The following is an 8,486-nucleotide window of genomic DNA, read 5'->3' as shown; positions in this document are numbered from 1 at the left end:
TTTTGCTGCTCCTCCAACCTCTGAAGCATATAGAGGGTTGAATTCCACCTCGTTACCACTTCTTGCTTCAGATGATGGCAGGGCAGGTTCAGGCCTTTTTGGTGGTGCTCCAGTCTTCTGTACGTGGTGCCTGTACGCCGAAAGTGTCCCGCAATTCTTCTGGCCACCGACAGCATCTCTTGCACACCCCTCTCGTTTTTTAAATAATTCTGCACCACCAAATTCAAGGTATGTGCAAAACATGGGACGTGCTGGAATTTGCCCAGATTTAATGCACACACAATATTGCTGGCGTTGTCCGATGCCACAAATCCACAGGAGAGTCCAATTGGGGTAAGCCATTCTGCGATGATCTTCCTCAGTTGCCGTAAGAGGTTTTTAGCTGTGTGCGTATTCTGGAAAGCGGTGATACAAAGCGTAGCCTGCCTAGGAAAGAGTTGGCGTTTGCGAGATGCTGCTACTGGTGCCGCCGCTGCTGTTCTTGCGGCGGGAGTCCATACATCTACCCAGTGGGCTGTCACAGTCATATAGTCCTGAGCCTGCCCTGCTCCACTTGTCCACATGTCCGTGGTTAAGTGGACATTGGGTACAACTGCATTTTTTAGGACACTGGTGTTAGGGTCTCCTGCCCTGTGCTGCCACGTCGTCATGGCAACCGGGAGACAAGTGCTAGCGGAGTAACCTGAGCGTAGCTGATACTACGGTTCGGGTCTTTTGCTGTGCAGTGGTTACAGGCTCTGTGCACGGCAGGGGATCCGGTGCTGGTTTTTGTGCTCACAGTCTGTGAGGTCTGAGTGGGGCGTGGACAGCACCTGCTATATAAACCCTCTTCTCAGGTTAGGCAGATGCTGCTGAATCTTTGTTGGTTAGTCAGTTCCTGAAAGCTAGCTAGTACTGTGTAAACTTTGTATTTGTTTGTTGCTTACTGCAAATAGGCCTTGGGATTTGGTATTACACTCTGCCAATCCAGACCTAGCAGTAAGACTGGAGTCAGTCGTTTAACCTGCTGGGGTTCTTTTGCTACTCTGTGAACCTAGCAAGTTTGCGGCTGTATTCTCAGACTTGCCTGCCAAAATCCTTTCTCACTGTGCAAGGTGTTCAGGTGTCAGTTTAGTGGCAGTAAGCTGAACCAGTGCACTGCAAGTGAGGACTAGGATTGTGGAGACTCTCCTTGTGTCTATTATTCCATCTCTGACCAAGGAGTTTACTGCCACACCCGTTGGTAACCCTTTAGGGTTTTGCTGTTGCCCTTAGCAACAGCATTTCGGGTTCTCTACGTATTAAATCACTACATCTCGCTTCTTTCCATCTGAGCATTCCTAATACTAGGGAGACACCCAGTTTCTTAGCCTTTGGGCTTCTCTGTTCACTTTGTGTTTATTTTGTTACCCTATCACCTTCTGTGTATGTAATGTCATATTCCCCAGTCTGTCTGTGAGTTCATTTGTTTTGCATCCCTCACCGTTCAGACACCAGTACATTCCTGCCGGCACTGGTGTGCATAACACATGGGTCCTCTGAGAGCATTTCTTGCAGTTCCGGGTACCGAGTCCTTCTTGGCCAATCCGGAGCAAAGAATATTGTTCACACTCCTCCGTTTATTACAATTCTCAGCCCTTGGGTCTGAGAGGAAGAGGAGGGAATATATAGACCGACTGGAACACCCACGGTGTTACTAGTGCGACCACAGCTATCGCCTGAGAGTCCCTTGACCCAGCGTAAAAGCTTTTTTATCTTTTTATTGAGGTGGGACGCCATGTAGTCCACCTGAGGCAGTTTCCATCAATTTGCAAAACTGCGTGAAGACTTCCTGATGAAGTCACCACTTTCCCGGGTGGAGGTCGTGTCCACTCCCGGAATGAACACTGCTGACAGTGCGCTTACTTGATTCTCCGCCCAGCGAAGAATTATGGTGGCTTCTACCCTCGCCACCCTGCTCCTTGTGCCGCCCTGGCGGTTTACATGAGCCCCTGCGGTCTGACTGGATCAGAACCGGTTGGTCGCGAAGCAGGAACTCCGCTTGACTTAGGGCGTTGTATATGGCCCTTAGTTCCAGGATATTGATGTGAAGGCAAGTCTGTTGGCTTGACCACAAACCTTGGAATTTTCTTCCCTGTGTAACTGCCCCCCACCCTCGGAGGCTTGCATCCGTGGTCACCAGGACCCAGTCCTGAATGCCGAATCTGCGACCCTCGAGAAGGTGAGCACTCCGCAGCCACCACAGGAGAGACACCCTGGCCCTGGGGGATAGGGTGATTAACCGATGCATCTGAAGATGTGATCCGGACCACTTGTCCAGTAAGTTCCATTGTCCTTGCATGGAACCAGCCGAAGGGGATGGCCTCGTATGATGCCATCATCCTTCCCAGGACTCGAGTGCAGTGATGTACTGACACCTGTTTTGGTTTTCAATAGATTCCTGACCAATGTCATGAGCTCCTGAGCTCTCTCTATCGTATCGGGAGATAAACCCTCTTCTGGTCTGTGCCTAGGATCATGCCTAGGCGAGGCAGATGAGCTGTAGGAACCAACTGCGACTTCGGAATATATAGAATCCAGTCGTGTTGCCGTTTCACTTCCAGAGAAGGTGATACGCTATCCAGCAACTGCTCTCTTGATCTCGCTTTTATGAGGAGATCATCCAAGTATGTGATAATAGTGACACCTTGCTTCCGCAGGAGCACCATCATATCCACCATTACCTTGGTGAAATTGGTAATGACAATCCCGTACCGCAATTCTGAGGTACGCCTGATGAGGTGGATAAATGGGGACACGAAGGTATGCATCCCTTATGTCCCGATTCATTTCAGGCTTGCAATGACCGCTCTTAGCGATTCCATCTTGAACCTGAACCTTTTCAGGTATATGTTCAGGGATTTTAATTCAATATGGGTCTAACCGAACCGTCTGGTTTCGGGATTATAACATGGTCGAATAATTACACCCTCTTGTTGAAGGAGGGGACCCTTGACCACCACCACCTGTTGAAGATACAATTTACGAATTGCAGTTAACACTGGCTCCCTCTCTTGGGGGGAAGCCCGCCGGGTCCTCGGTGAGGGGGCATCTTCTCACAGTCCAGCCTGTATCCCTGCGATACAATTTCTATTGCCCAGGGATCTAACAGGGAGTGAACCCACTTGTGGCTGAACTTACGAAGGCGTGTCCCCATCGGGCCTAGCTCCGCCTGTGGAGCCCCAGCGACATGCAGTGGATTTTGTAGAGGCCGGGGAGGACTTCTGTTCCTGGGGACTAGCTGTGTTGTACAGCTTCTTTCCTCTGCCCCCGGCTCTGACAAGAAAGGACGCACCTCAGACTTTCTTGTTTCTTTATTCGAAAAGCTGCATTTAATAATGTCGTGCTTTCCTAGGCTGTGCAGGAATATAAGGCAAAATATCAGAATTACCAGCTATAGCTGTGGAGACCAGGCCCGAGAACCTTTCTCCACACAATCCTCAGCCTTCCATATGCCTCTTAAGTCGGCATCATCTGTCCAATGTATATTCTACAGGACACGTCAAGCAGAAATCGACATAGCTTTTGTCTCTAGGACCCAGTATACTCATGTCCCTTTGGGCATGCTTTATAATTATATATCTATCACTTAAGACAGCATCTTAAAATATTTATATGCATACTAGGGTCTCAATCCCTGCTGATAAGGTACCTGTCCACGCTGCCACAGCGCTATAAACCCATGCCGACACAATTGCCGGTCTGGGTAGTATACTAGAATGTGCACACTATCTGCAGGATCCCTGAGAATAGCTAGTGCAAACAGGACACCCAAGGGGAAGATTCTCAACACATCCTGGCCCTAGTGGGGAAAGGATACAGCCTGAGAATTCTCTTGTGGGAAGCTGCCGTCTCTTGTCTGGAGATTCCCGCTCTTTTTCCTCATGAGAGGAGGGAAATTTACCTCAGCATTCTTCCCCTTAACATGTGTACTCTCGTGTCAGGGACAGATGAGTCATCAGTGATATGCAATCATCTTTTATTCCAATAATCATATATTGAATATCTTTTAGCCCTCTTGGCTGTAACTTTGCATTATCGTAGTCGAGAGTGGAGTTAAACTCCGTGTCGATACTTTGTTATTTTGGATAGTGAACATAGAGAGACTCTGAAGGACTCTGTGACATAGGGACCAGGGCCGTAACTAGCGGGGGGCTAGGGGGGCACGTGACCTGGGCGCAGCATTCTGGGGGACGCAGAGAGAGAGAGAGAACAGGTGGCAGACCCGGCAGCAGCAGCGATATACATAACTTGGAGCTCGCGGCTGTGAGAGGCGGACCCGCGATGGAGCTGTGACAAAGATGCCGGCTTCTCCTTGGAGCACTGGTGAAGCCGCGCCTCCCGAGTCTGCCTCTCACAGCCGTGGCTGTCACTCACCACAAGGTTCAGGCACCGCTGTGATTACTCAGCTCTCTGGCAGCCTGCTGAAGTCACTAGAGGAGGCAGCCAGCAGAGTGTCAGTGCAATCTCTGCTACGCCCTGCCTCCCGCCCTGCAATCTCTGCTATGCCCTGCCTTCTCTGCAAGTGACCTTTATTATATGGTGGCTGGTCCCTGCTCCAGGACCAGCCACCCGTGTGCTTCGCTGATGTGAACCAGGTGGCCCGCCCCCCTTCATCCACCGAGCCCACTCCATACTGCCCTAATTTAAACTATGGATCTCCATAGTAGCACAGAGGAGCTAAGAATTAAAGACACACCTTACTAAAGGTAAGCTTATGTGGAGTCAGTAAGATGTTGTAATGTTATTGTAGGGAATGGGGGCTGTAGTGTAGTTGTGTAGTGTAGTAGATATGGTATGTAGTGCAGTGTATAGGAACATGTAGTGTAGTAATGTAGTGCAGCGTATAAGGGGTTATAGTGTAGTAATGTAGTACAGTGTATAGGGGTATGTAGTGTAGTGCAGTGTGGCATATAGGGGGATATTTGTGATGTAGTATAGTGATGTAGTGTAATGATGCAGTGCAGTTACGTCGTGCAATGTATGGGGACAAACGGGGCATGTAGTGGAAGATGCTGTTAGGGAGGCCATGTGACAGAAGTTAAGAACATCTGGGGCACACGGTGGACATGTGGGGAACACGCTGCTGTGTGACATATGACAGATGCTTAGGGCATCTGGGGCACACAGGGGGGCAGTATAGTCTAATAGTATCCACTTTTTTCTAAATATATGGTCATTTAGTGTGATAATGCGTGTGTGGTGCATTGGAGAGTGAGAGGGGGGGGGGGGGCGCCAAATTGCAGCCTTGCCCCGGGTGCCGAAAATCCTAGTTTCGGCCCTGTAGGGACAGACCAGGGTAGATTTCCTTTCTGTTCCCTAACCTTTTGTGCAATAATTTTACCTCAGCACTTACACATATCCAAACAGGTGTCGGCGTTGTTGACGGAGACACCCTCCCACACACTTATCCGCTCTATCACCTCCTTAGAGGAGCCTTTTACCTCAGACATATCGACACACCACACACACAGGGGATGCTCTATTTGAAGACAGTTCCCCCACCAGGCCCTTTGGAGAGACAGAGAGAGAGTATGCCAGCACACACCACAGCGCTATATAATACAGGGATGTACACTATACTGAGTGATTTTTCCCCTATAGCAGCTTATATACACAGTTTTGCGCCTAAATTTAAGTGCCCCCCCTCTCTTTTTTACCCTTTGTGTACCAGGATACTGCAGGGGAGAGCCTGGGGAGCTGTGAAGAGAAAATGGCGCCGGTGTGCTGAGGAAGAAGGCCCGGCCCCCTCAGCGGCGGGCTTCTGTCCTTTTATGTACTTTAATGGCGGGGGTTAATGCACATATACAGTTTATCAGACTGTATTATGTGCTTTTCGCCAAGTAAGGTAATCTAATTGCTGCCCAGGGCGCCCCCCCCAGCGCCCTGCACCCATCAGTGACCGGAATGTGTGGTGTGCTAAGGGAGCAATGGCGCACAGCTGCAGTGCTGTGCGCTACCTTAATGAAGACCGGAGTCTTCAGCCGCCGATTTTCAACTTCTCTTCGTTCTTCTGGCTCTGCAAGGGGGACGGCGGCGCGGCTCCGGGACCGGACGACCGAGGACTGGGCCTGTGTTCGATCCCTCTGGAGCTATTGGTGTCCAGTAGCCTTAGAAGCCCAAGCTAGCTGCAAGCAGGTAGGTTCGCGTCTCTCCCCTCAGTCCCACGTAGCAGTGAGTCTGTTGCCAGCAGATCTCACTGAAAATAAAAAACCTAACAAATACTTTCTTTTCTAGGAAACTCAGGAGAGCCCCTAGGGTGCATCCAGCTCTGGCCGGGCACAGATACTAACTGAGGTCTGGAGGAGGGGCATAGAGGGAGGAGCCAGTGCACACCAGATATAGTACCTAATCTTTCTTTTAAGAGTGCCCAGTCTCCTGCGGAGCCTGTCTATACCCCATGGTCCTTACGGAGTACCCAGCATCCACTAGGACGTCAGAGAAAACAAAATGGATTATCTTATGCTTTATACTATACTAGTGAATATAGATCACCTTTGATATTGTGATTATTAGGTGTATGCATAATATACGTACTATCCCGTAGTACATATATATAGCTGTTAGGCCTTCAGCAGGTTGTCTCTGTCACAGTATTCGACAGCTCCACCCTTTGATCAGGGACATTATCCATGTGCCCTGTCATCTCAGGGGAATTTCTGGGAATGTATAGTTCGCTAATAATCATTTCATGTAGTATTGCTATTCTGCGTCTGACAGTAGCCTTCTAAATACAACATAGGCCGCACCTGTAGGCAGTGAACATCAAACGAATGGCTATAATCACGTCGGGGTCACCAAAGAATAAACCTCATCACAGAATACATCATCACATACAATATACTTAAAAAACATTTTCCTAATCCTTAAAATTGAATACTAGGATTTAAACATTTATCCTTTCCAGTCCATATCATAATGTCTTGGTTAAAGTTCTTCTTTTACATCATGGGCCTCCTTTATATACTTGGCAATACACGTATCAGGATCTGTAATGTCTTTGGTCAAATAAGCAGAGCAGTGAACTCAAAGTGATGGTCCCGGAAATCAAACACTATCCTCCAATTTGTGGTATTACAGAATGTAAAACAATGTGGTAGTATAATAGTTCATGTCCAATGTCCTGGAATCATCATAAATATCCACTGTCCTGGAATGTCCTATCATAAAGTTCAATCATGTTATCAATAACTTTTAAATGAAATAAAACGTCAACTCCCAGTTGATTAATCATACGACTTCATTAGCCATAGGAGAACTTATTAGCCACCTTTACCAATTCGAGGTTTTATTGATGCTCTGGTGGCAGGAACATGTTTCCTGATTACTGAGTCAATTACTCTTTTTAGGAATAGTTCATCCTGCAAGAAAACTTTTCTCAAGTTATTATGTGTTTTTGTATAAAATTGCTAAATGAATCTTCTTAAATAACAAACATCTTCAGAATTAATAGGTAACCAATTGTATATCATATCCTAAGGACATAGTGACAACTAACATTCCCCGTTATGTATGATATCTTCTTTAGCTTTTGAATCTACTCCTGGTAAAATACATTTACTAAATCATAAACTTTAATGAACATCCTATGTAACCATTACTCTTTATATACCTAACTCATTATATCTAGCACATCTAGAAACATTAGGTTTGTATAATGTAACAATCCTTTCACATTCCCTTAAATCAATCTTTCTTATCTGCATAAGTTAATTTTTCCTGTATTATTGACCTATTTTATTTCCACTAACTGAAATACACCCGATATGTGTAGCTGATATTATCACCAGTGGTTCTTTCTTGAGATACTGTTGTATCTATACACATGTACCTGTTTCATTATTATTACAACTCTATAAAGTTTTGGTAATCGCATCAAATGTAACTTACATAGAGAACTTTGGTCTGTTACTAAAATGCTGATGTCTTTGTATACATATCTAACAATTATAATAATAATTAGCAATACAACTTATATAGCAGCAGTACCCAAAATCTTTCCAACAATTAATGGTATTGCTGGACTGGATACTCCTCAGAATAATATCTTAAATTATTAAATTATCCATACATTAATCTATATATCTCTCTTCAAGTGGAGTATAATACTCACAACCAAGTTTTTTCAAAGTGTGTTCATTACACCGGTCATAAATCTCTCTGGATTTCCTGCTTAGAAATAAAAGAGGAAGGAAGGGTCTTATTGAAATAATTCCCATCCACAATAATGGATGAGTACTCATACCTACACCACATGTCTGCTCGCTCTCTCTTCAAAGAAAAAAAATCAAGTCAGTCTTAATGCTGTTATAAATAACATCGCTCCCAGTATACTTTCAGAAATATTAAAAGTCCTGTAGGATATTAGCTTATAAGCACATAGTCTATTATCAATGATCATAATCATCTCCATCTCGATTGAAGGGTTCATTCAAATATAACTCTGTGGTAGTAACAGTAGTAAAAGT

Source organism: Pseudophryne corroboree, chromosome 11, assembly GCF_028390025.1.
Source record: "Pseudophryne corroboree isolate aPseCor3 chromosome 11, aPseCor3.hap2, whole genome shotgun sequence".
In the NCBI taxonomy this organism is placed as follows: domain Eukaryota; kingdom Metazoa; phylum Chordata; class Amphibia; order Anura; family Myobatrachidae; genus Pseudophryne; species Pseudophryne corroboree.
Note: the sequence above shows the minus strand (reverse complement) of the source record.